A 26,692-nucleotide genomic window follows, 5' to 3' on the forward strand; every position below is an offset into this window, starting at 1 on the left:
ATTTTTTAGGGTTCGTTTGGGCATTTTTATGCATTAACTGAGTTTTCAATGCATTTATGTGCATAATTCAAATTTGAACTACATGCAGATGCTCTAGTGCATATAAATTGGTTGAAAAATCAAATCTATGTCCTTGGGTGCAGGCTTAGGTCCCATGCAAGAAATGGGAACGAATTTCAAACACCAGGGCACCATTGATTGCCAGCAAAACATTGAGATGCCTGGTTTCTAAATTCTAGTAAATCCAAAACTCGTCTGAAATTCATGAAACTTGGCATGCTATCATGGAGCGGCATCAAGATGCCGTGGTACAAATTTTGTCCCATTTGGGGCAGGTTTGGGTATATGCTTCTCACAAACCGGAGCTTCTCACAACAAGCATGATGGTTTTCGGTAGGGCACGTCCCACCTTTGGGAACGAATCGATATCTATTGCCTCTTGTTGCTTTCAATTTTTTTTCTCATGTCAACATAGAACAACAGGAGTGTTGTGTGAATTTTTGTGATTTTTCGGGGTTCATTTGGACATTTTCATGCATTAACTGAGTTTTTAATGCATTTATGTGCATAATTAAAATTTGAACTACATGCAGATGCTCCAGTGCATATAAACTGGTTGAAAAATAAAATCTGTGTCCTTGGGTGCATGCTTAGGTCCCATGCAAGAAATGGGAATGAATTTCAAACACCAGGGCACCGTTGATTGCCGGCAAAACATTGAGATGCCTGGTTTTTAAATTCTAGTAAATCCAAAAATCGTCTGAAATTCATGAAACTTGGCACGCTATCATGGAGCGGCATCAACATGCCGTGGTACAAACTTTGTCCCATTTGGGGCAGGTTTGGGTATATGCTTCTCACAAACCGGAGCTTCTCACAACAAGCATGATGGTTTTCGGTAGGGAACGTCCCACCTTGGGGGACGAAATGATATCCATTGCCTCTTATTGCTTTCAATTTTTTTTCTCGTGTTAACATATAAAAATAGGAGTGTTGTGTGAATTTTTGTGATTTTTTGGTGTTTGTTTGGATATTCTTATGCATTAACTGAGTTTTCAATGCATTTATGTGCATAATTCGAATTTGAACGACATGCAGATGCTCCAGTGCATATAAATTGGTTGAAAATCAAATCTGTGTCCTTGGGTGTATGCTTAGGTCCCATGCAAGAAATGGGAATGAATTTCAAACACTAGGGCACCATTGATTCCCGGCAAAACATTGAGATGCCTGGTTTTTTAATTCTATTAAATCCAAAACTCGTCTGAAATTCATGAAACTTGGCATGCTATCATGGAGCGGCATGAACATGCCGTGGTACAAATTTTGTCCCACTTGGGGCGGGTTTGGGTATATGCTTCTCACAACAAGCATGATGGTTTTTGGTAGGGAACGTCCCACCTTTGGGGACGAAACGATATCCATTGCCTCTTATTGCTTTCAATTTTTTTTCTCATGTCAACATAGAACAACAGGAGTGCTATGTGAATTTTTGTGATTTTTTAGGGTTCGTTTGGGCATTTTTATGCATTAACTGAGTTTTCAATGCATTTATGTGCATAATTCAAATTTGAACTACATGCAGATGCTCTAGTGCATATAAATTGGTTGAAAAATCAAATCTATGTCCTTGGGTGCATGCTTAGGTCCCATGCAAGAAATGGGAACAAATTTCAAACACCAGGGCACCATTGATTGCCAGCAAAACATTGAGATGCCTGGTTTCTAAATTCTAGTAAATCCAAAACTCGTCTGAAATTCATGAAACTCTACATGCTATCATGGAGTGGTATCAACATGCCGTGGTACAAATTTTGTCCCATTTGGGGCAGGTTTGGGTATATGCTTCTCACAAACCAGTGATTCTCACAACAAGCATGGTGGTTTTCGGTAGGGAACGTCCCACCTTTGGGGACGAAACGATATCCATTGCCTCTTATTGCTTTTAATTTTTTTCTCATGTCAACATAGAACAACAGGAGTGTTGTGTGAATTTTTGTAATTTTTCGGGGTTCATTTGGACATTTTTATGCATTAACTGAGTTTTCAATGCATTTATGTGCATAATTCAAATTTGAACGACATGCAGATGCTCCAGTGCATATAAATTTGTTGAAAAATCAAATCTGTGTCCTTGGGTGCATTCTTAGGTCCAATGCAAGAAATGGGAATGAATTTCAAACACCAGGGCACCGTTGATTGCCGGCAAAACATTGAGATGCCTGGTTTTTAAATTCTAGTAAATCCAAAATTCTGTTAACCATTCACGTGACGCCACGTGTCTTGGTTTTAATGGCTGTAGGAGGTGCCGTGCGGACAGCTGCTTGACCTTGACTGAACGGGGGGCGTGCGAGCGCCGTCCGGTGCGCAGGCTGACCAAGAGGCGTGCAAGCTGTCCTCGAGTGCGCAGGCTCACTGGAAGCAAGCCCTTTGACTTCCATGGCCGCCCGCCTTGCTCGCATCCTCTCCATTAATGGCGCCCAAGCCGTAGTTTAATTCGCTTTTTAAATATAAAACACTCATCGCAAACGTTTAGAACACCCGTATGCAAACCGACAGCTTCCTCGGGAAGCCAGAAAATGTGTCGAGCAGGATTTCTGCTGCTCTTTATTGCAAACGATTTATATAGAACACCCGTATGCAAAGTGAGAGCAGCGCAGGATTTGTGCATCCCTTCAACGTAAACGGTTGTTTTGGATGACCCGTGTGCAACCACGTACAAACAATTTGGTAAGATTTGCATCTGTCATATTGGGTATGTTGCCATTTGTCAAACTGGAAAGATTTACATTTGTTGATGTAGTAACGTTGCCATTTGTGAATCCTTGTAACACTGCGATTTGTCAAAATATGCAGCTAGAAATCATTAGCACTATGTAATTTTTGCAACTAAAATTCAGTAATTAAGCATAGATTTAATTCATAGATTAAGCAGTCTTTCTTAATTTATACAAATAGTTCAACTCGATAGCTGAACCGACCAAACTTCTCCCCAATTTTTGCCAACCACGTACTGAAATAGCTAGTTCAACTATATATACTAGCTAATTTTAAGTACGTTGTATAGTTCGACCACACACCTATAGTCAGATGAACTGAACAAAATAGCCCCTAAATACTACTACTACGATGGAGGGGCTTTCTACTACTTCCGACAGCCTCTCCTCTGCCGAGCGCGCTCAGTAAGAGGCAGAGGAGGAGGACGAGCCTACCGACGAGCCGGACAAATACAATACGGTGCCTGCCGCTGCTGGACATTCAGCGACGCTCGCCAGCTCGAACGACCACTGCTGCTCCAGACGATCCCTCTTGAAGCGGCCAGACTGCTCGTAGATCTCCTAATTCTTCGCCTCTGCGTCATCGTGTGTTGCGGCCATGGCTGCTGTAAGGCTCTTTGCGTGCTCGACGAGGCGCTCCTCCTCCTCCCGCAGGAACTCGATGTAGCGCGCAAGGTCACTGACGCACGTGCGGGCCTCCACCTCTGCCTCCCTCCTTCGGGCGGTGGCGGCGGGGCGGGTGATGATCCCGACACTCGACGGTGGGCTGGCGGCCACGGCGGCCGACGATGGGGTGGCGGCCACGACCACCACCTCCCGCCTTCGGGCCGCGATGGCGGAGCGGGTGATGGCCACGGTGGCCAATAGTAGGGTGGCGACCACGACGGCCACCTCCCGCCGTCGGGCCGCGGCGGCAGAGCGGGAGATGGCCCTGGCTTTCGACGGTGGTGTGGCGGCAACGGCGGGCGGCAACAGCTGCCGACGGGCAGCGGCGGCGGAACGTGTGGTGGGTGTTCCGCGCACACCCAACAGGGACGCCAGGAGCACTACACTATGCCGGGGATTTCGCCGCGGCCGCTGTGTAGCCTCCCAGCTGGAGCTGTCCTCTGATGACGGCGGAGTGGCTGAGCGATGACAACAGACCGGTGCCATTGGCGATTGTGGGAGAAGCAGACGAGATAAGCTACAGGGAGGGAGGGGAAAAGGCGACGGGGGACTCGCCGGCCGTGAGGGTTTTTATAGCAGGTCGGTAAGCATTGGGATTTTGGGGGATTTCACCAAGTCGGGCGGGAAGCTTGCGCGGGAACCTGCGAGGTTGTGTGGGAACGGGCTCACTGACGATTCATTGGCGCCACCGTTTGGCCAAAAGAAAGCCCCCGCGCGCTGCGCTTGCTTGCGCTGTAAGCCGTCTGCGGCAGCAGGGTGACAAGACGTGCGAGAGGAGGACGAGAGGACACGTATACATACAGTTAATAAAAAACATTTGCGATTTAATTACCTACTATACCCCCGTCCTGCTTTACAAGTAGGATTTAACTAATAAAATACGAATGCATGTCGCCATATATTATATCGTTGGAGTCGTATTTGAACATAGTTTCCAGCTATACAATTTTTGTAACATGCATTAACACTTTTTTTGGTTAAATTTAAGGTTATACACAAGCAAGCGTTTGCCCGCAACACACACGGCTTATTCCATCACTAACAGCTCTGATGGATCAGCTGTCTGCCACGTATCACACACGCAACTCTAATCTGATTCGTGCTTGATGTCTCCGACATCGCTTGCATAGTTCGTCTTATTTGCCACGTATCACTGTGCCGTCCTCTGCTCGCGTCCCTCAGCAAGCTCTGCTCACCGTTAGGCTCCGTAGCACGCTGTGCTCGCCGTTAGACGCCGCGGCGTGCTCTGTCATGTCCGTCGGCGCGCTCGGCTTGTGGACAACCTTTCCTTGAGGCGAACGCGGATCGCTCTGCTCGCGTCCCTCCGCGCGCGCTCTGCCAGCGGTTGGGTGTACGCGCGATCACGTCGGGGGCCCCATACGCATGCAGTTGCACCGCGCGCGTTGCCACGTGATGCAGTTACGTGCGGCATGATGGAGCTACGTGCTGCAAATTAGAACTGCCATCAGGGCCTGCCGATATTCCTAGCCGTCCGGCTTCCCCTTTAATTCCTGCGACAATTATAACCTTAGTCTCTTCAACCTTTCGATCGCGCCCCACAACACAACAAGCACACCCACGACGACACATAGAGAGGGGATGTCCGGCGGCGCTCCAATGTAGTTCGGCGAGCATAGAGTGGAGACCCACGCGAGGGAGACGGATCTCTCGGTGGTGTACACCATCGACCCGACCGTGGTGGACGACTACATCAACAACGTTGAGCTGTTGCTTGCTGGAGACAAGTACAAGGTGGTCGGCATCGACCTCCAGTACACCGCTGGTCGTCCCGGCATAGATCAGAAGGTTGCCGTCGCCCAGTTGTGCGTGCACCATCATGTCCTCATCTACCACTACTGCATGGCTACAGAGCCTTGTGACCGTTTCAACAGGTTTGTCAACGGCACCGACTACAAGTTCGCCATGGTGGATGCCAAAGACGATGTAAAAGTGCTCAGTTTTACGGGCTTGGCTTGCAAGAACCTTGTCGAAATCCGTGACCACTACGGGGTCTGGGGCAGCACGAAGCAGGACTCCCTAGTCCAACTCGCCTCGGCCATCATCGACCCCTACTACGAAAAGATGAAGCAGGATGCCCAGAGAACATGCCCCCTATCCTGGCATAGGGCCTGGATGCGGCAAGTGGATGAACCCCACCTCAGGTTCGCGGCCAAGAGTGTGTACATATGCTACAAGATGCACAGGCGGATCGTTGACATGAGGAAGTGCCTCGTTACCCAAATCGACGAGCCCGGATCGAGCCACAAATAGAGCAAGCGTCACAAGAAGTAGATGATGATCAGATGATCGTTTATGCTAGTTAATCATGCATGTAATATATAGTTTACTTTATTGGTGTGTGGAAATGTCATGTGTGTAGTAGCCACCTATGTAATTATGCATGTAATAGTTTACTTTGGTGTGTGCAAATGCCATGGTTGTAGTAGCCACCTATGTAAGTGGATGTTTAATTTGGTTATGCAAGCATGTCCTTATAAGTGTGTATATGTATATGTTGTTGTTCTATATGCAATCCTATCGCACAACACACACGTCTTATTAGCAGCAACCGTCTGTGTTATTATCGGTCTTCACACACATTTCTGATTACAGACCTGTTTGCCGCGTATCACACACATCTTGTTAAGTTGAACCGTCTCTGTTCTCATGTCTCAACGCAAACAGTTCATCCGAGTGAACCGCATGCCGTATATCGCACACACATTGATCTGGCTGACCGTTTCTTTTGTGCTTCCTAATCAAAAACAGTTCATCCGAGTGAACCGTATGCTGTGTATCGCACACGCCTTCATCTGGCTGCCCATTTCTTTTGTTCCTCCTCATCGCAAATAGTTAATTCAACTGAACCGTATGCCCTTCATCTCACACGCAAGTAAAACCTGAACCATGTTTGATGCATCCGTCATCGCAAACGTTTTATACATCTCTGATGGTTTTCATACAACACCATTTGCGATTATTGCATGGCACACAGTTTCTCAAAGGGTCTGTGATCGTAGTGCCGCGTTAGCAGCATCCTGTAGTAGTGATTCTTACTAAAGCATAATTACTCATCAACATTACTCACATATCACATCATCATATCTCAAAACTATTACAAGGAATCAAGTTTATTTTGTCCAATGATCTTCTTGAAAGTTTTTATTATATCCTTCTTGGATATCTATCACTTTGGGACTAATTTTCATGTGTTGCTTTTGATAAGCTCAAACAAATATAAGTGATGATCATGAGCATAATATTTCTTTCTCTAAAATTAATTTAAGTTAAGCAAGAGATAATTTATTAAAACAATTACTAACTCTCAAAAAGATCTAAGTGAAGCAAGAGAGCATTTCTGCAAAAATACTAAAGCACATAGTGCTCAAAAAGATATAAGTGAAGCACTAGAGCAAATCCATAGCTCATAAAAATTGAAGTGAAGCATAGAGAGCAATTCTAACAAGTCATGGCATAATTTTGGCTCTCTAAAATAGGTGTGTCTAGCAAGGATTCAAGACTCAAAAAGCAAGACAAAACAAGCAAAGACTCATATCATACAAGACGCTCCAAGCAAAACTCATAGTATGTGACGAATAAAAATAGAGCTTCGAGTAAATTACCGATGGTTGTTAGAAGAAAGAGGGGATGCCACTCGGGGCATCCCCAAGCGTAGTTGTTTGCTTCTATTTGGATAATAACTTGGGGTGCCAAGGGCATCCCCAAGCTTAGGCTCTTCTTACTCCTTATTCCTTCATCGATCATAAGATAACCCAAAACTTGAAAACTTCAATCACACAAAACTCCAACAAAACATTCGAGAGATCCGTTAGTATAAGAAAGCAAATCACTTCTATAAGTACTGTAGCAAACCAATTCATATTTTATTATTGCATTATATCTACTGTATTCCAACTTTTCTATGGCAAAAATTCATCGAAGAAAACAATAGAATCATCAAAACAAGCACACAACGCAAAGAAAACAGAATCTGTTAAAAACAAAACAGTCTGTAGTAATCTGGATATTTCGAATACTTCTGTAACTCCAAATATTCTAAAAAAAATAGGTCCACGTGAGGAATCTGTATATTAATCTTCTGCAAAAAGAATGGGTATTTTATCACGCTCCTGTGATTTTTAACAATTCTTTTTTCTTAGCGCAAAAGTTTCTATTTTACAGGAAGATCAAACAACTATCACCCAAGAAGATCCTAAAGGCTTTGCTTGGCAAAAACACTAATTAAAACACAAAAAACACAATCATAACAGTAGCATAATTGTTCAAACACCCAAGAACAGAAAGAAAAAATCAAAAATAAAATTTATTCATTGGGTTGCCTCCCAACAAGCGCTATTCTTTTACGCCCCTAGCTAGGCATAAAGCAAGGATCTAAGTTTTGTCATCCTTGTTCTTACTTTCCTCAGGGGTGTTCTTGTCATGAGGTTTTGAAAGACAACATAAAAAATATTCCATAGAAACCTTAGCATTCCTAAGTTGGTCATCATATCCCCTTTGATTTCCATCAACAATCCAAGAGTAATGTTGATTAACATTATTGAAAACTTGTGGATTATATCTAAAACGGGGACTTCCTTTTTAAGATTCTCATCAAAGATTTTATTATCCCAAGCAAATTCCTTAGCGCATAATCACTATTGTAAAGAATTTCATCTATCATGGGTTTTTCACGATTCATACCATAAAAATCAAAGATTTCCCTAGCTTCCCATATTATGTAGTCGAATACATTCATAAGGATAATGGTGGCCAACTTTTTAGCCCTAGGATTGTTCATAACGGGAAGCTCAAAAAACAATCTTTGCAAAGTAGGATGAGTACGAATAAATTTACTTTCAAGTTTCAGAACTAGTGCTGAAATAGCATCCGCATAAGATGTAGTAGTTTTAAGTATAGGAGCATCATCAAGACTTAGATTCCAAACACAATTGAAAAATTCTTGGATACGTTATTTTCTCAAAACATTCCCTTTCCCCAAGATAAAATTTTTAGCATCCAGATTGCCCGTACGTACAATCTTAGGAGTTAGGCCATCATCTATTGGTGCCATACCGAAATCACTCATGATTGCAAGCAAATGATAGATCTGACGAGAAAACGGCGAACGAAAACGAAGCCGGATAAAACAGCAACTTTTTGTGAAGTGGGGGAGAGGAAAACGAGAGGCAAATGGCAAATAATGTAAATTACGAGGAGATGAGATTTGTGATTAGGAACCTGGTATATGTTGAAGATCCTCCCTGGCAACGGTGCCAGAAATTCCTTTTGATGGCAGCTTGATGCTACGTCGGTATTTCCCCAAAGAGGAAGGGATGATGCAGCACATCAGTGGTAGGTATTTCCCTCAGTGATGAAACCAAGGTTTATGAACCAGTAGGAGAACCAAGCAACACTACGTAAAAAGCACCTGCACACAAATAACAAATACTTGCAACCCGACGTGTAAAAGGGGTTGTCAATCCCTTTCGGGCAATGGCGCCAGAAATTGGCAAACGGATGTGACAGAGTAGTAAATATTGATAGATCGAATGCCAAATAAACTAAAGTGCAGCGAGGTATTTTTTAATTTTTGGTTTAATAGATCTGAAAATAAAACCAAAGGAAAAGTAGATCGCAAAGGCAAATATAGTAAAGAAGAGACCCAGGGGCCGTAGGTTTCACTAGTGGCTTCTCTCGAGAAAAATAGCAAACGGTGGGACTGTTGGGCAATTGATAGAACTTCAAACAATCATGACGATATCCCGGCAATGATCATTATATAGGCATCACGTCCAAGATTAGTAGACTGACTCCTGCCTGCATCTACTACTATTACTCCACACATCGACTGCTATCCAGCATGCATCTAGTGTATTAAGTTCATGGAGAAACAGAGTAATGCAATAAGAACGATGACATGATGTAGACAAGATCTATTTATGTAGAAATAGACCCCATCATTTTATCCTTAGTAGGAACAATACATACGTGTCGGTTCCCCTTCTGTCACTGCGCTCAAGCACCGTAAGATCGAACCCAATACAAGGCACCTCTTCCCATTGCAAGATAAATAGATCAAGTTGGCCAAACAAAACCCAAATATCGGAGAAGAAATAAGAGCCTATAAGAAATCATGCATACAAGAGATCAAAGAAGAATCGAATAACTTTCATGGATAAAAAGATAGATCTGATCATAAACTCAGAGTTAATCCGATCCCAGCAAACACACCGTAAAAAGTGTTACATCATATGAATCTCCAAGAGACCATTGTAGTGATAATCAAAAGAGAGAGAGGAAGCCATCTAGCTACTAATTACGAACCCGTAGGTCTACAAAGAACTACTCATGCATCATCGGAGAGGCACCAATGGAAGTGGTGAACCCCTCCGTGATGGTGTCTAGATTGGATCTGGTGGTTCTGGACTCTGCGGCGGCTAGAATTAATTTTCGTCAACTCCCCTATTTGGGTATTTATAGAATAAAGAGGTGGTTCGGGGGGCACCCGAGGTGGGCACAACCCACCTGGGCGCGCCTGGGCCCCCAGGCGCACCCTGGTGGGTTATGCTCCCCTCGGAGCACCCCCCCAGGCGCTTCTCCGGCCCACTGGATGTCTTCTGGTCCAAAAAAATATCCAAAATGTTTCGCTACGTTTGGACTCCGTTTGATATTGATTTCCTGCGATGTAAAAAACATGCAGAAAACATCAACTGGAACTTGGCACTATGTCAATAGGTTAGTACCAAAAAATGATATAAATTGACTATAAAATGATTATAAAACAACCAAGATTGATAATATAACAGCATGGAACAATCAATAATTATAGATATGTTGGAGACGTATCATGGTGCTCAGTTAACGTTTGATTCATTTGTTGTGGTGTTTAGTTAACTGTTTGGTTCAATTCTACAATGCGATATTCAATTTTTGTGGGTGCATTCTGTTATTGTATACCATGTGAGGAATAAATCTATCTGGCTATACTAAATACATGAGAAACAATTACAATTGCTATTTTTCCAAGTTGTTAAGCATGCTTGGTTTGGTTAACTATCTGATCTTCTATGAGGAGTATGTTATATTGTGCAATGTGGTGCTCAGTTAATGTTTGGTTCATTTGTTGTGGTGTTTAGTTAACTGCTTGGTTCAGTTCTACAATGCGATGTCCAATTGACGTCGGTAGAATTTTGTATTGTTGTGCATGTGAGGAATAAATCGTATTTGGCTGCACTTCATACATGAGAAACATATACAAGTGCTATATTTCCCAGTTCTTAATCATGCTTGGTTTGGATAATTGGGTTTTCCATGTGGCTTGAATTAATCTGATGAATCTGCAATGTGCTTATTTCTCATCAACATATTTTACTGATAGCATGCGAACCCTGACTTAACCTGATGACTAACTACCTTATATGTGTTGCAGGGAAACAATGGGAAGCAGTGAGGTTTACAATCGAGGTTAGCACATGCATGGTCCATTGTCTAATAGCACATTATTGTGCAATTGCAGGAACCATTCTAATATTTAGGTTTTTAACAATTTGGTCTTGCACATGTAGGTCCTACTGTTAGAGTTTGACCCACTGTTCAACCCTTTTTCCATATGGGGAAATGAGTTGTCCATGACTGTCAATCAACTCAAGAAACTCATAAAGATTGTTAGGATAAAGAAATTAGCGACAAAAAATAACAAGATCTTTGTCTGCACAATGAAGAAGACATCAGTTCACTACAATATGGTACTAACTACTATACCTTGCCTTTTTTATTTCTTTGCCCCATTTCCAATATAGAGAAGATATTTATGCATATGCTTGTTTTTAGTCCTTTCCAAAGCAGTTCAATGATGATTACCTCTCAAACCACCTCTATGATCAGGAGGCGAGGAAGGTTTTCATACAACACCCATGATTCAATATCGAAGTGTTCGTGAAGAGGACGAAGGATGGACGGTCAATCATCAACAGGCAATTCCCTAAAGTTGCAAAGACCTTCAACACCAATGAAGGCTCAATATTCGCCTTCCGCTTTAGCAGTTTTCCAGATCAGATGCATCTGTCTATGTACCGTCTATGATGCTTATTTCGAAAGGTTCTAGATGTTGCATGTGAAACTTGGTGCTGGTGTAGTTGTTTAATGGGGTAGCTGAGTGCTGAAGCTATATGGTGTTGTGCTCTGATGTATTTCAATTACAAAATCATGCTTCCTTAATATGGAAATGAAATATATTATGTGCTTAATATGAATGTCAATTAGATTAAAAAATGGATTATTAATAATAGGGCAATTATCCTGCTAATTGGGTTTTTCTATTGCAAATGGTTATTGAGAAAACACCATGGGCGATGACCTCAGGCAACGCACACAGTTTCTAGGAATAAACCGTGTTCGATCAATGAACAATCACACACAACATCCTCTTGAAAACTGTTGCATTAGGCCTCCTTGCGCAAACATTTACCACAGAAAAACTATGTGTGATGGACAGCCTTTGCCACACAGTTTCTTCTACGCACCGTGTGTGATGCATTGAATAACGCAAATGATAAAATTGTTCATATCGTGTGCAATGGCAACGCTAACACAAATGATTTAATGGGGAAAATTGTGTGTGATGTACCTGCGAACGGAAACGTTTTCCTTGGAGCGACTGCGGGGGATGTATATAATCAATGGGAACGTTTAGTCGGGACTGACTGTGTGGGATGTACTTACGACCGGAAACGATTTCGCTTGTATAATTGTATTTTTTAGCACTACTATATGTATAACCGTATTTGATCACTCGCCGGTCGCACACGACCTCATTTTGCCGAGCGTGTGTGCCAGGAGGGCATATCCCCGACGGTTTTTTGGGTCGTGCGGGAAGGACCCCCTATCGTAGTCACTCACTAGGTGATGCTGCAGAACACCATCGTGGAAAGGGGTTAAAACCGTTTGTATAGCACCTCGTTGTACCAGTGGGCCCCTAACGAAACCCACCATCGAGTCGGATCCCCTGCTCAAGTTTAAGTCGGCCGAGGACAAGAAACAGGTTGATTTTAACCCTGGTGACCCATCCGAACAGTTCATTATTGGGACTTGCATGGATCCCAAATAGGAAAGCGTGCTCATCGAATTCATCCGTGAGAATCAGGACATCTTCGCGTGGAAACCTTATGACATGCTAGGTGTACCGAGAGAATTCGCTAAGCACCACCTCAACGTTGATCCTAAGATGAAACTAGTCCGGCAATACCTCCATTCTTTTAACTAGGTTAACGAGGAGAGAGAAAAGGCTATTGGTGAAGAAGTAGCTCGACTCCTTGCAGCAGGATTTATCATTGAAGTTTTTCACCCGGAGTGGTTGGAAAATCTAGTTCTTGTGTTGAAGAAAAAGGGGACTTGGCGAATGTGTTTTGATTACCCAGACCTTAACAAGGCTTGCCCTAAGGATCCGTTCGCTCTTCCTTGCATTGATCAGATAATCAATTCTACTGCTAATTGTGAGAGTTTATGTTTCCTGGATGCTTACTCCGGCAATCATCAGATAAAGATGGTTGTTGAGGATCAAGAAAAGACAACCTTCATCATACCCTTCGGGGCTTTCTGCTATGGCTCTATGCCTTTTGGGCTTAAGAGCACGGGAGCTACTTATCAGCGTTGCAAACAGAATTGTTTTCACAATCAGATCGGGCGCAATGTTCATGCTTATGTTGATGATATGATGGTCAAATCACAAAAGAAGGAAACGTTATTGGACGACCTCCAGGAAACCCTTGACAACCTTCGGGTTTACAAGACCATGCTTAACCTGGCCAAGTGTGTTTTTGGCATTCCTGCAAGCAAATTGCTAGGTTTTCTGGTGTCTGAACGGGGCATTAAGGCTAATCCGGAGAAAATCAAGGCGGCGACCTCCCTTTGCTAAGCCGGCCAATAACAACGATGTCCAGCGTACGGCGGATCGAATCACTGCCTTGGAGAGAAGGCGATCTCTCTGTATCAGATGATGAAGAAGACAGACAACTTTGTCTGGAGTGATGCTGCTAATGATGCTTTCGAGGCCCTCAAGAAGCAGTTGGCTGAGCCGCCCATCCTCGCTGCTCCCATTGACAAAGAGCCTATGCTCATGTACATCGCTGCTAATAACAATGCAGTGTGAGTGGTAGTTGTCGTCGAGCGAAAAGAGGTAGGAAAAGAGTATCTAGTCCAGAGACCAGCTTACTACGTTAGCTAAGTTCTAACAGAGTCCAAACATAGATATCCACATTGGCAAAAACTTGTGTTTGGTGTTTTTATGGCTAGTCGCAAATTGAAGGATTATTTTCTAGAACATACTATTACTGTGGTGATGAGGACATGACTACCTTGGATACAACCAAAAATATTGCATACATCCATATTTATGAGGTGATTTCTAATGCAAACTATGCATTAATTTCTTTATGTTATCCAGGACAAAAATACTTCACAAAATTTTGTGCCATGCCTAATTGCAAGTGTATGGGACATTTGTACAATCCACATATGAAGATAAGAAAAAGTGAAGTTTAGGTGTTGTTCAAAAAGTCCTCTCACATCACTTTTGGGCCAAGAGAAGATAGAGTCCAAGTCTCTCACGTTCTAGACTCAGATTCACACTAGACAGGCATACCTGACTCAAAATGCAAAGATCTCCTTCATCCAGAGTGTGAATTGGGTGATTCTTTTTTTGTTGGAAAGTAGATTTCATGGTCTTTCCAACCCAATTGGTTTCGCCTTCAAAATCGTCCGTAGCGTTGAGATATTTTTTAGAGGAAAGGCATATGTACGAGTTTATAGATAAAGCCATAAGGCAAGTAGCAACCACATAGAAAATCATATCACACAGCAACCAGACCCCAACCACGGGTCGAACGAAAGAAAAGACAATCGGGTACATGGCTCCCTCGCCAGTACACGGTACGCAGGCCGGAGAAGCAAAGCCCATGTGCAACTAGTCTGCCGGAGTCAAAAGGAAAACGTCTAAGCATCCTGCTCTTGTCTACATAATTGGGAAGCCGAGGCCCGAACTTTGGAGATCAACATAGAGAGCGCATCCTAGTCGTCGGCCCTAGTCAATGATTTCCACTGCTACAAGAGAGCACACACTTTAAATAAGCAATCAGCAGGTTTAGTCGGAAACACATGCTCAATAGTAAATTTGTTCCTCGTCGTCCATAGGGACCAGCATAGAGCCCCCAGGCCCACCCAGAAGATGCGCCTGGAGACTCCAGACAGGTTCGAAGCTAAGCTACGCAACTCGGCAAAGGAGGCAGGAGCCCAAGAAACACCAAGCCATTCTCTGACACAGCTCCAAATGAGCTTAGCCAAGACACAGTGGAAAAAAATATGCTCCATGTCCTCCAAGGCACCACACAGAGCACAAAACTGGGAGCCCGGCCCATTTCTCTTATGAATCTGATCAGCAGCAGGCAACCTGCCTCTAAAGGCTTGCCATAAGAAAATATTAATCTTAGGAGGGATCCGGGCCTTCCAAATCTGGCAGAAACGATTAGTAGGGGTGCCACCAACAAGCTTAGAGTAAAGCGACTTAACAGAGAAACGCCCAGAGGCCGACAGCGGCCACATCACCGAATCCTTGTGTGTAAAGAGTGAGGGGAAGAAGGCAGTAAGGCGCTTCCAGTCTTCAAACTCTTCAGGCGACAAGGATCGACGAAAGGCCAAGTTCCACCCAAGGGACGCAAGCTCCGCAAGCTCCGCAATAGAAATATTTGGATCAGCGCAATAAGAGAATAAGGTGGGGAATGTCACCGAGAGGGGTGAGTCTCCACACCACCAGTCAAGCCAAAACCTAACGAAACAATCTGACACTGTAGCAGAATCTGAGTCAAACTACAAGTCCAAAGGTGTTGCATCCCCTCCACCTGGGCCCATGTGCCTTGTACGACCTAGGGTTAGTTTTAAGCTGCCTTGGGACATCCTTATACCTCCTTGGCCGCCACCCCTTGCTCCTATATAAGTAGATCAATCTAGTAGCTTTTTTGTTGGGATTTGTTTAGTTAAAAGTTAGCCATTGCAATTTCGGGTACTTCGTTTGTGTCCAAGGACCAGACTAAGACCGCTTTCAGATCCCCACTTTATCAATGCTTCATATTTATTTCCAATATTTAGATTGCATTATCATATACTTGTTTGTTCTTCGATTGCATGCAGGAATAGACCTTCGTGGTCAGGCTGATCGTGCTTCCGGCATCGTCCACAACCTCAGAATATTGGTTTAGCGATTGCTAAGGCGCAACGTCATTGCACGTTTGTAGTCGGATAGTCAAAGTCATCTCCACCAAATCGATCGTTATCATCTCATCGAAAGATCGAGCCCCTCGCCCCTATGAAGTGGTATCAATTTTCAGGTTGCTTGCTGAGAATTTCTAGTTTTTTCGTAGTCTAGATCGCATTTGTTCTTCATACCTAGAGTACAAGAAAAAGCCACAAAAAAGTTATATTAGTTCATAAATATCTCATATAGTCTGAGCCTTTTTGCCATTGCCGCTTAATTTTTGCATTGTTGAATTTTTGGGTTCATCATGTGTCAAGTTTCGGCTTCTGAGCACGTTTTGTTCACGCTGCTTCCACAAACACCATCATTCACCTGTTGTCATATTCTGCTGCCACTGTCGCCATCACCACCATACATCCGTTATTGTCGTTCGTCACTGTCATGGGTGGACACGATCACCTATGGGGCCATGAGCCCCTTGTGGTTCGGTAAGGGGGATGATCACATTGCACATTGAGCAGAAGCAATGAAACAAAGTGACGGCAACGACACAGGTGGTTTTTACCCCGGTTCGGGCCGCCATGAGGCGTAAAACCCTACTCCTACTTTTGTGGAGTTAATGGAAGAACACAACAGCACGCAACACTCAAGCCCGGCATGGTTGCCTCGGGGGAGGAGCATCTACGCCCGTACAAGTGTGAAGGGTCTGAATCCCCCTCTAGTTTGCCATGGCCATCCTTTTATAGCTCAAGGGGTAACCAAAGTGGCAAAATAGTCATTATCTAGTAATTAGATAGCTAACAGTGATATCATACCTAACTCTGGCAGTTAGGAGAAAGTGCATTAAATGCACTGCTAGGTGTCACGCTGAGGATGTAGCCCGGCAAGCCTGTCGTGCCTCTTAATCGTCTTCTGCTTATCTGCTTGACACGCCTCTGGACGGGTGTCACGTGAAGGTAATCTGTCTCCAAATGGGCTGCCACGTGCTTAGTGGAAGCCACTTAATCACTTGGGGGCTCGACACCACAATTGATAAGTGATTTGCGTCACTGGGAGGTGGTGCGGTGGAGCAGTGGTGCCTTGGCGGGGAGATTCACTCTTGGTTGTCCCAGCAAGCCTACCGGGGAAGTCTAGGATTCGTCCTTTGGGGCGGCCTCGACCTGATCGGGTGCTCCTGCCCGGCGAGTGAGGCTTTCCCAAGGTAGTGCTCTCCTATCTTGTTTGTCTTGGTCTTCTTGATCCGTTACTTGATCTCACGAAGAGCTGCTTCTCTGGACTTGGCCTTGCTTAGCATTGTTGGGCTTGTTATCCCTCTGTCAAGCCTTGGCTGGCGGGGCAGAGGCCCGTCGTCCATGCACAAGTCAGGGGAAACATACACCCCTGTTTGTGTAGCCCGACAGAAGCCCCCGGGCCTGAGCCATACGTGTCGCTGGGCACGTTGGGTTACGGCCCAAACTATGCACGGACATGTGTCAAAGGAGTGTTGCGCATGCAGCGCTTGTCATGATGACCAGTCAATCCAACGTCCACTCCGCGTAATTACCGCAGGTCGTGGGGTTGTGGAACAGTAGCATTTAATGGGTAATGCATCTGCAAAAATGGTAACTTTTTGGAGAAAGATAGCGAAGAGCCAGCCCTGTCGTGGGAGTAAGTTTGACAGTAGAATAGGGGGTACGTAGGAGGAGGCAAGATGCTAGCTACGGCATGGTTGTGCACACAAGGTTTATGAGTTCAGGCCCTTCTCAGAGGAAGTAACAGCCCTACGTCTCGGTGCCCGGAGGCTTGGTCGACTGGATTATGCATGAGAGTTACAGGGGGCGAACCCTTGTGCCAGAGGAGGGGGTGGCTTATATAGAGTGCACCAGGACCCCAGCCATCCCCCGTTACATAGGGTTCAATGTACATTAAGACAGGGCGTTACTGGTAACGCCAACTATAAAGAGCTATAAATGATCTTTAAGACTACAGAGTGAATGCCTGACCGTAGCCATCCTGAGTGACTTTAGGTCGTCTGCATTCCTAGTGGTTTCTTGTATGGTCGAGTGACTTCATCTTGGTCGAATGGAATTGGGGTATCCGAGGGAGGTTGAAGGTCGTGTGGATTGCACTCCTTGGTAAACTCAGTCGGTTTCTTCTGTCGTATTTTGAATGTCTTTAACTCTAGGACAGTGTCTTTGGGTAGGGTGTCTAAGTCAGGCCTATGACCCTACCCTAGGTACTTGTCATCGTCATTAGCCCCTGAATGGATTGAGGTCCGAGTGAAGAAAGAGCTGAGGTTGACTCTGACTCGATTCCATACTTCGGAGGTATTTCATCTGAGTTTGTGAATCATGTTGAAGCTTCGATCTTGTTTCAGTCGCCTCGATCGATTCAGAGGTCGTCGAGTGAACTCAACTTATAATCTTCGAGTGTTGATATGGTATGAAATCTTCAGCGCGATTGATTACTCTACGGTTCCCGGATCTCACGGGATTTGAAATTTCGAGGAAGCGTGCGGGACGGAGAGCGCCGCAGTAAATGGAGTGGATAGACAGGGGCGCCTCAATTCTCGCGCCACCTTTTTCATCACGTATCGGGCGCGCGACTGTTGAGGGATTTGACTGGATTAGTTGGGCCCATGAGTCAGCCACTCGGACGCAGGCCGATAAACGGCATCGAGGCCGATGTGTTTGCACTGTGTGCCTTATTCCCCTTCTTCCTCCTCTGCTTCTCCATCTCGTCCGCCTCCACTCTCGATGCCGCAGCCCGCCACAATGGGAAAGGACAACACGGCGGCCCTGGAGCGCGGAAAGAAGGTGACGGCGACGACGAAGGGCAAGAAGATGAGTCGGGGGTCGTCGTCGAGGTCCGGATTACCGCCTGGTTGGATCCAAGGGGACTGGATTCGGTCCACGATCTAGAAGGAAGATCTGGGGGATCTGGCCGGTGGAGGCTTGATAGCCCACGGGTCTTGGAGGCTGCCGGGGAACGAGACCGAGCCTCGACCGCAAGATTGTGAGTGCGTTCTCCTTGCCACCCATGTCGACCGGGGATTCACTATGCCTCCACATCCTTTTTCCGGGGTTTCTTGAACTTCTTTGGTGCTTAACTTCAACACTTCTCCCCCAACACAATCACATACCTCGCTGCATTCATCTCCCTATGTGAAAACTTCTTGGGTTGTCGACTGCATTGGGGTTTGTTCAAGCACATCTTTACTTGCTGCTCTCAGTCTGTGAAGAAGGCAAATCCGAATGACGAAAAGACGCACGTGATCCAAATGTGCGGGGGTTTAGGGATTCAGAGGAGGAGTAGGAGTACTTTTCTAGCTATGACTCTTCCCGATTCAGTTAGAGGGTGGCAGTCGACCTGGTTCTACTGCCAGGACGTTCCGACTCCTGGTCAGTCGACTGATCTTCCCCGCTTCACCATGGATCGGGTCCGCCAACCGTCTTCGCTGATCGTGACTCCAGAAGAGAAGGGAGAGGTGTCCATGTTAGTCGACCGGGTAGTCCAATTGGTCCGTGATGGCATGACTGGCATGGATTTGTTGGAAGTGTTTCTCATCAGACACATCCAGCCTCTTCAAGCTCACGATCATCCAATGTGGATGCACTCGGGCCCTAACGATACCGCTCGGGTCGACCCAGAGGAAGTCACTAAGGAGACGGTGGAGCAGCGGCTGCGGAGCATCACTGGAAACAAGGACAACCCCAGGGGGTCCAGTAGGGTTGCACCATTCGACTCTGAAAACGAGCCAGATAAGGTCTGGCCTTTATTTCCGAGCATATTTTTATTCTGATTTGCGACTATCCTTGAATCTGATTGACGCCTGTTCAACTTCTTGCCTTGCAGAGTATGCTGAGATGTACTCGATGCCGAACGGGGAGCAGGTCCAGGAGGGAATGGAGAGCGCTGACGAGAGCGGCGACTGGCAGTCCCCCGACGACCATGAAGACAACAGTGATGACTCGGGCGGAAGTGAGGAAGTCGAATCACCACCTCGCTCAGAGCGTCGATCCAAGTAGTCTCAAGACCCTGCGGGCGGGCGTCGCAAGGCAGCACCTCCAAGCGCACAAGTGCAAAAACACACTCGGACCTCATCTCCGGAGCCGACTGGAAAGGCCGCCAAGTAGCTCAAGACCGTCCCTTCAAAGCCTCGGAAGGCCTTGCCCAAGATCAAGGTGTCTGTTCCCGTCGCTTCTGCATAAGTATTTTGTTTTCTCTCTTTGCTTTTTGCGTCGTTTGGAAACTTCTATGCTTTTGTCGATTCATTCTCTTGCTTGACCGAGTGAGTTCTGAAACTTTCAGCGCTGCTACTTCTGGGACCTCCGTGGACATTTACAAGGACCGAGATGATGAGGAGACTGAGGATGCGGGCACTTCCAAAGTGGGTACAACTCTATAGCCTTGCTCTCATGTTGTCACTTGAACTGCTGGTCGACCGAACTCTGACGGTCAATGATAAGTCCATTTTGCATCATGCTTTATATCGATATTTATTACATTATGGGCTATTATTACACATTATGTCACAATACTTATGCCCATTCTCTCTTATTTGACATGGTTTACATGAAGAGGGAGAATGCCCGCAGTTGGAATTCTGGGCTGGAAAAGGAGCAAATACTAGATACCTATTCTGCACAACTCCAAAAGTCCTGAAACTTCACGGAGGCATGTTTTGGAATATATAAAAAATAATGGCGAAAGAATCAACCAGAGGGGGCCCACACCCTGGCCACGAGGGTCGGGGCGCGCCTTACCCCCTGGGCGCGCCCCCTGTCTCGTGGGCCCCATGGGAGGCCTTCGGTGTCCATCTTTTGCTATATGTAGTCTTTCGTCCTAGAAAAAATAAGGAGGAAGCTTTCGGGACGAAGCACCGCCGCCACGAGGCGGAACCTGGCAAAACCAATATAGGGATCCGGCGGAGCTGTTCTACCGGGGAAACATCCCTCCGGGAGAGGGAAATTATCACCATCGTTATCACCATTGATGGTCTCATCTGGAGGGGGTCAATCTCCATCAACATCTTCACCAGCACTATCTCCTCTCAAACCCTAGTTCACCTCTTGTATCCAATCTTTGTCTCAAAACCTCAGATTGGTACCTGTTGGTTGCTAGTGGTGTTGATTACTCCTTGTAGTTGATGCTAGTTGGTTTATTTGGTGGAAGATCATATGTTCAGATCCTTTATGCATATTAATACCCCTCTGATTATGAACATGAATATGATTTGTGAGTAGTTATGTTTGTTCCTGAGGACATGGGAGAAGTCTTGCTATAAGTAGTCATGTGAATTTGGTAATCGTTCGATATTTTGATGAGATGTATGTTGTCTCTCTTCTAGTGGTGTTATGTGAATGTTGACTACATGACACTTCGCCATTGTTTGGGCCTAGAGGAAGGCATTGGGAAGTAATAAGTAGATTATGGGTTGCTAGAGTGACAGAAGCTTAAACCCTAGTTTAGCCGTTGCTTCGTAAGGGGCTGATTTGGATCCATATGTTTCATGCTATGGTTAGGTTTACCTTAATACTTCTTTTGTAGTTGCGGATGCTTGCAATATCGGTTAATCATAAGTGGGATGCTTGTCCAAGGAAGGGCAGTACCCAAGCACCGGTCCACCCACATATCAAATTATCAAAGTAACGAACGTGAATCATATGAGCGTGATGAAAACTAGCTTGACGATAATTCCCATGTGTCCTCGAGAGCGCTTTCCTTCATATAAGAGTTTGTCCAGGCTTGTCCTTTGCTACAAAAAGGATTGGTCCACCTTGCTGCACCTTGTTTACTTTAATTACTTGTTACCCGTTACAAATTACCTTATCACAAATTTATCTGTTACGATAATTTCAGTGCTTGCAGAGAATACCTTACTGAAAACTGCTTGTCATTTCCTTCTGCTCCTCGTTGGGTTTGACACTCTTACCTATTGAAAGGACTACGATAGATCCCCTATACTTGTGGGTCATCAAGACTCTTTTCTGGCGCCGTTTCCGGGGAGTGAAGCACCTTTGGTAGGTGGAATTTGGTAAGGAAAAATTTAGATAGTGTGCTGAAATTTACTATCACTTGTTACTATGGAAAGTAATCCTTTGATGGGCTTGTTCGGGGTATGTTCACCCCGACCAGTAGAGTAAAGAGTTGCTCCTCAACCTATTGAACCTACTGAAAATGTTTACTTTGAAATTCCTTCGGGTATGATAGAGAAACTGCTAGCTAATCCTTTTACAAGAGATGGAACATTACATCCCGATTTTCACCTAATCTATGTGGATGAAGTTTGTGGATTATTTAAGCTTGCAGGTATGCCCGAGGATGTTATCAATAAGAAGGTCTTCCCTTTATCTTTGAGGGGAAAGGCATTGACATGGTTTAGGCTATGTGATGATATGGGATCATGGAACTACAACCGAGTGAAATTGGAATTTCATCAGAAGTTTTATCCTATGCATCTGGTTCATCGTGATCGTAATTATATATATAATTTTTGGCCTCGCGATGGAGAAAGCATCGCTCAAGCTTGGGGGAGGCTTAAGTCAATGTTATATTCATGCCCCAATCATGAGCTCTCAAGAGAAATTATTATTCAAAAATTTTATGCTCGGCTTTCTCTCAATAATCGCTCCATGCTCGATACTTCTTGTACTGGTTCTTTTATGATGAAGACCATTGAATTCAAATGGGATTTATTGGAAAGAATTAAACACAACTCTGAAGATTGGGACCTCGATGAAGGTAAGGAGTTAGGTATAACACCTAAGTTTAATTGTGTTAAATCTTTTATGGATACCGATGTTTTCCGTTAATTTAGCACTAAATATGGACTTGACTCTGAGATAGTAGCTTCTTTCTGTGAATCCTTTGCTACTCATGTTGATCTCCCTAAGGAGAAGTGGTTTAAATATCATCCTCCCATTGAAGTAAAAGTAGTTGAACCTATTAAAGTTGAAGAAAAGACTATCACTTATAATGTTGATCCTATTGTTCCTACCGCTTATATTGAGAAACCACCTTTCCCTTTTAGAATAAAGGATCATGCTAAAGCTTGAGCTATGGTTCGTAAGAGTAATACTAGAACACCTACACCCCCTGAGAAAATTAAAGTTGAACCTAGTATTGCTATGGTTAAAGATCTCTTGGCCGATAATATTGATGGGCATGTTATTTACTTCTGCGATGAAGCTGCTAGAATTGCTAGACCCGATACTAAGCGTAAACATAGACCTGTTGTTGGCATGCCTGTTGTTTCTATTAAAATAGGAGATCATTTCTATCATGGCTTATGTGATATGGGTGCTAGTGCAAGTGCAATACCTCATTCCTTATACAAAGAAATTATGCATGATATTGCACCTGCTGAGATAGAAGAGATTGATGTTACAATTAAGCTTGCCAATAGAGATACTATTTCACCAGTTGGGATTGCTAGAGATGTTGAAGTCTTGTGTGGGAAAGTTAAATATCCTACTGATTTTCTTGTTCTTGGCTCCCCACAAGATGACTTTTGTCCCATTATATTTGGTAGGCCCTCCTTGAATACTGTTAATGCTAAGATAGATTGCGAAAAAGATATTGTTACTGTTGGTTTAGGGGATATGTCTCATGAGTTTAATTTTGCTAAATTTCGTAGACAACCCCATGATAAAGAATTGCCTAGTAAAGATGAAATTATTGGTCTTGCTTCTATTGTCGTGCCTCCTAATGATCCTTTAGAACAATATTTGCTAGACCATGAAAATGGTATGTTTATGAATGAAAGAAGGGAAATAGATGAAGTATTCTTTAAACAAGGACCTATCTTGAAATACAACTTGCCTATTGAAATTCTAGGGGATCCTCCTCCACCCAAGGGTGATCCCGTGTTTGAGCTAAAACCATTACCTGATACTCTTAAATATGCTTATCTTGATTAAAAGAAGATATATCCTATAATTATTAGTGCTAACCTTTCAGAGTAGGAGGAAGAGAAATTATTGAAAACTTTGAAGAAGCACCGTGCTGCTATTGGATATACTCTTGATTTTCTTAAGGGCATTAGTCCCACTCTATGCCAGCAGAAAATAAAATTGGAGAAAGACGCTAAACCGGTTGTGGATCACCAACGAAGGTTAAATCCTAAGATGAAAGAAGTGGTAAGAAAAAAATACTAAAGCTTCTGGAGGCAGGTATAATTTATCCCGTTGCTGATAGTCGGTGGGTAAGTCTTGTCCATTGCGTCGCTAAGAAGGGAGGTATTACTGTTGTTCCTAATGATAAAGATGACTTGATCCTGCAACGAATTGTTACAGGTTGTAGGATGGTAATTGATTTCCGCAAACTAAATAAAGCTACTAAAAAGGATAATTACCCTTTACCTTTTATTGATGAGATGGTAGAAAGATGTCGGCGTTCTGGGAACGGGGGTCCCCGGACTTGCCTGCCTGCGGCCCACAGCGTGGCCAAGCAGCAGGCCGTATGGCCCATCTTCGTCGACAAGGCACCAAAGACCCTCGCGAGTGTCCAAGCCTAGCGAGGCGGATGACGCAAGACCTCCTCTGGAGTGGCCTAGCCAGGCAGGCTCACGAGGAGCAGAGATATCAAGGCAAGGCAAACCTCACGAGGCTCTCGTGACGTGAGCCATGATGAACGGTGCCAGGCGGGCGCCGGTGCGAGCAGCGTCCTTAGTTCCTCTTTGGTGGTAAGGAGGCCAGCGCAGGCGAAGAGTACCGAGGCATCAGGCAAAGGTTGCCATATTGGTGCAACGAGACCAAGACCAGGAGGACGGCAAGGCGGAGGTCATCGTGGAGCCCAAGACGGCGTCACCCTAGGGCTTTTCGCAAGCGAAGACCAATTTTGTCAGGATAGCTTGTACTAGCTGTCCCCCTTCAAATTTTCCCGCCATTGTTGGCTCCCTTCCCGCTCGATATTTGGGAAGAGGACCAGGGCCTCTATAAATAGGACTGGTCACCACAGTAGGAGGCAACTGATCCCAAACCAGTTCAGATCATCCTCAACTACACAAGCACAAGAACACCTCAACCTTAGGAGGTTGTTCTTCCCTTGTACGGTTCATCATCAGCCCAAGAGGCAATCCACCACCACCACACTGGACTAGGGTATTACACCACAATGGTGGCCCTAACCAGTATAAACCCTGTGTCTTTCTATGTTGCAAGTTCGTCGAGTTCATCCGCGAGATCTTAGAGAGCTAGAGCGTAGATCGGTAGGAGGGAGAGACTTCGCGCGCACCCCAGTGTTCGAACATTAAGGGTTTGCCAGAACCCCACATCTGACATTTGACGCGCCAGGTAGGGGTGCGCCGTAGTTTCCCTTCCATCAATTCGTTGCTCCATCGCTCCGTCGTTTCCATGGCGGATGCTCGCCGTGCTTGAGCTGAGCGTCGGGCTGCCCTATTCGCCCGCGTCGCTCAAACGGCTCCCGTAGGCGGGCCACCTCGTCGTTCTCCGTCTCCCGCCGCCAACACTGCCACCGGCTCGGTGGGGAATGAGCAGCAGGCGTCCTCGCTGCATCCTTCGGTGCGGCAAGACGGCCGCGCCGCTACTCCATCACTTACCCCTGCCGGTTCTTTGTCTCACACGCACCGCACTCCCATGGAAGCACGGGCCGTGCTCATCGCGGCGAACGAGCTCGTGCGTTACCCCCCCGTCGACGACCTCTATCAGGAGTGGCTCGACCGCGTCGCCGAGCTCGGCCGCGCCGTAGGGGGCTCTCCGGCGCCGTGCCACTCTCTGCCTCCCCCTCAACCAGCCGCGGGTGACGGGGCTCATGGCATGCCTCCACCACCTCAACCCCAAGACGGTGCCTTGGCACCAAGGCGCGCGCCTCCACGGCGTTATCCACTGCGCCCGGCGCCCGTGCGTGAAGAAAGAAGCTGCCAAGAAATCCCACGGCTGCGAGCAGCTGCACCGGCACTCCCCGCACCACCTCGTCAAGACCGCGTGCCGCCTACAGTGGCGCAGCGCGGACGTCGCCAAGACCAAGCTCCACCTCCGAAGCAGGCCCCGGCGACCACGGCCGGCTGCCACGCCTTCACCCTCGAACTGCGTAGCGTCGCCTGGCCAGGCAAGTTCAAGCCAGATCTACCTCCTCGCTACGATGGCACCGCCGACCCCGCGGAGTTCCTACAGTCTATGAGCTGAGCATCGAAGCGGCCAACGGCGACAAAAAAGTCATGGCGAACTGGTTTCCCATGGCTCTCAAGGATGGGGCCCGCTCCTGGCTCCTGAACCTGCAGCACGGCTCGATCTCCTCCTGGGACGAGATGCGCGACCGCTTCGTCGCCAACTTCCAGGGCACTCGCGACCACCCACCGGCCGCGGGTGATCTACGCGGCATCAAGCAACAACCGGGAGAGACCCTCCAGAAGTACATTCTGCGCTTCAACAACACCCGCCTCAAGATCCCCATGGTCACGGACGAAGCCATCATCTCCGCGTTCTCGGATGGCGTCCGTGACGTCAAGATGAAGGAAGAGCTCGCTATCTACGAGGAGCTTTGCACATCTCAGGAGTTGTTCAACCTGGCGACCAAGTGCGCAAGAGCTGAGGAGGGGCGCCTCTCTCTCCTTGAGCTGCCAGTTGCAGGAGCGGAGGAGAAGAAGGCCAAGGCCAAGGACGTGAAGCGCAAGGAGGCAGTAGTGCTCGCAGCGGAGCCCGACACCAAGCGAGGCAGAGATCAGCCCGAGTCATCCAAGAATGGTCGACCATTCTGCACCTTCCACAACCTGAACACCCACAACACCAGCGACTGTCAAAAGCTCAGAGCCATACGGGAAGGACGCTACGGTCGACGCCCCGAGCGCAACGACCGGGGCTACGGCCGCGGAGGAGGACGCGGAGGCGGACGCTGGGACGACCGTGGCCCGCGCCAGGAGTGGTGCGACCGGAGTCGTGAGGACCGCTGGCAGTACCAACCTCGCGAGGGCGCCTGGTGGGACCCACCTCATGAGGATCGCCCCCAGGGCAACGCCGGTCTTCCCCCGCTGCCGCCACCAAGAAGGTACGACGACCACCACCAG

The sequence above is a fragment of the Triticum aestivum genome, chromosome 4D (assembly GCF_018294505.1).
Source record: "Triticum aestivum cultivar Chinese Spring chromosome 4D, IWGSC CS RefSeq v2.1, whole genome shotgun sequence".
NCBI lineage: Eukaryota > Viridiplantae > Streptophyta > Magnoliopsida > Poales > Poaceae > Triticum > Triticum aestivum.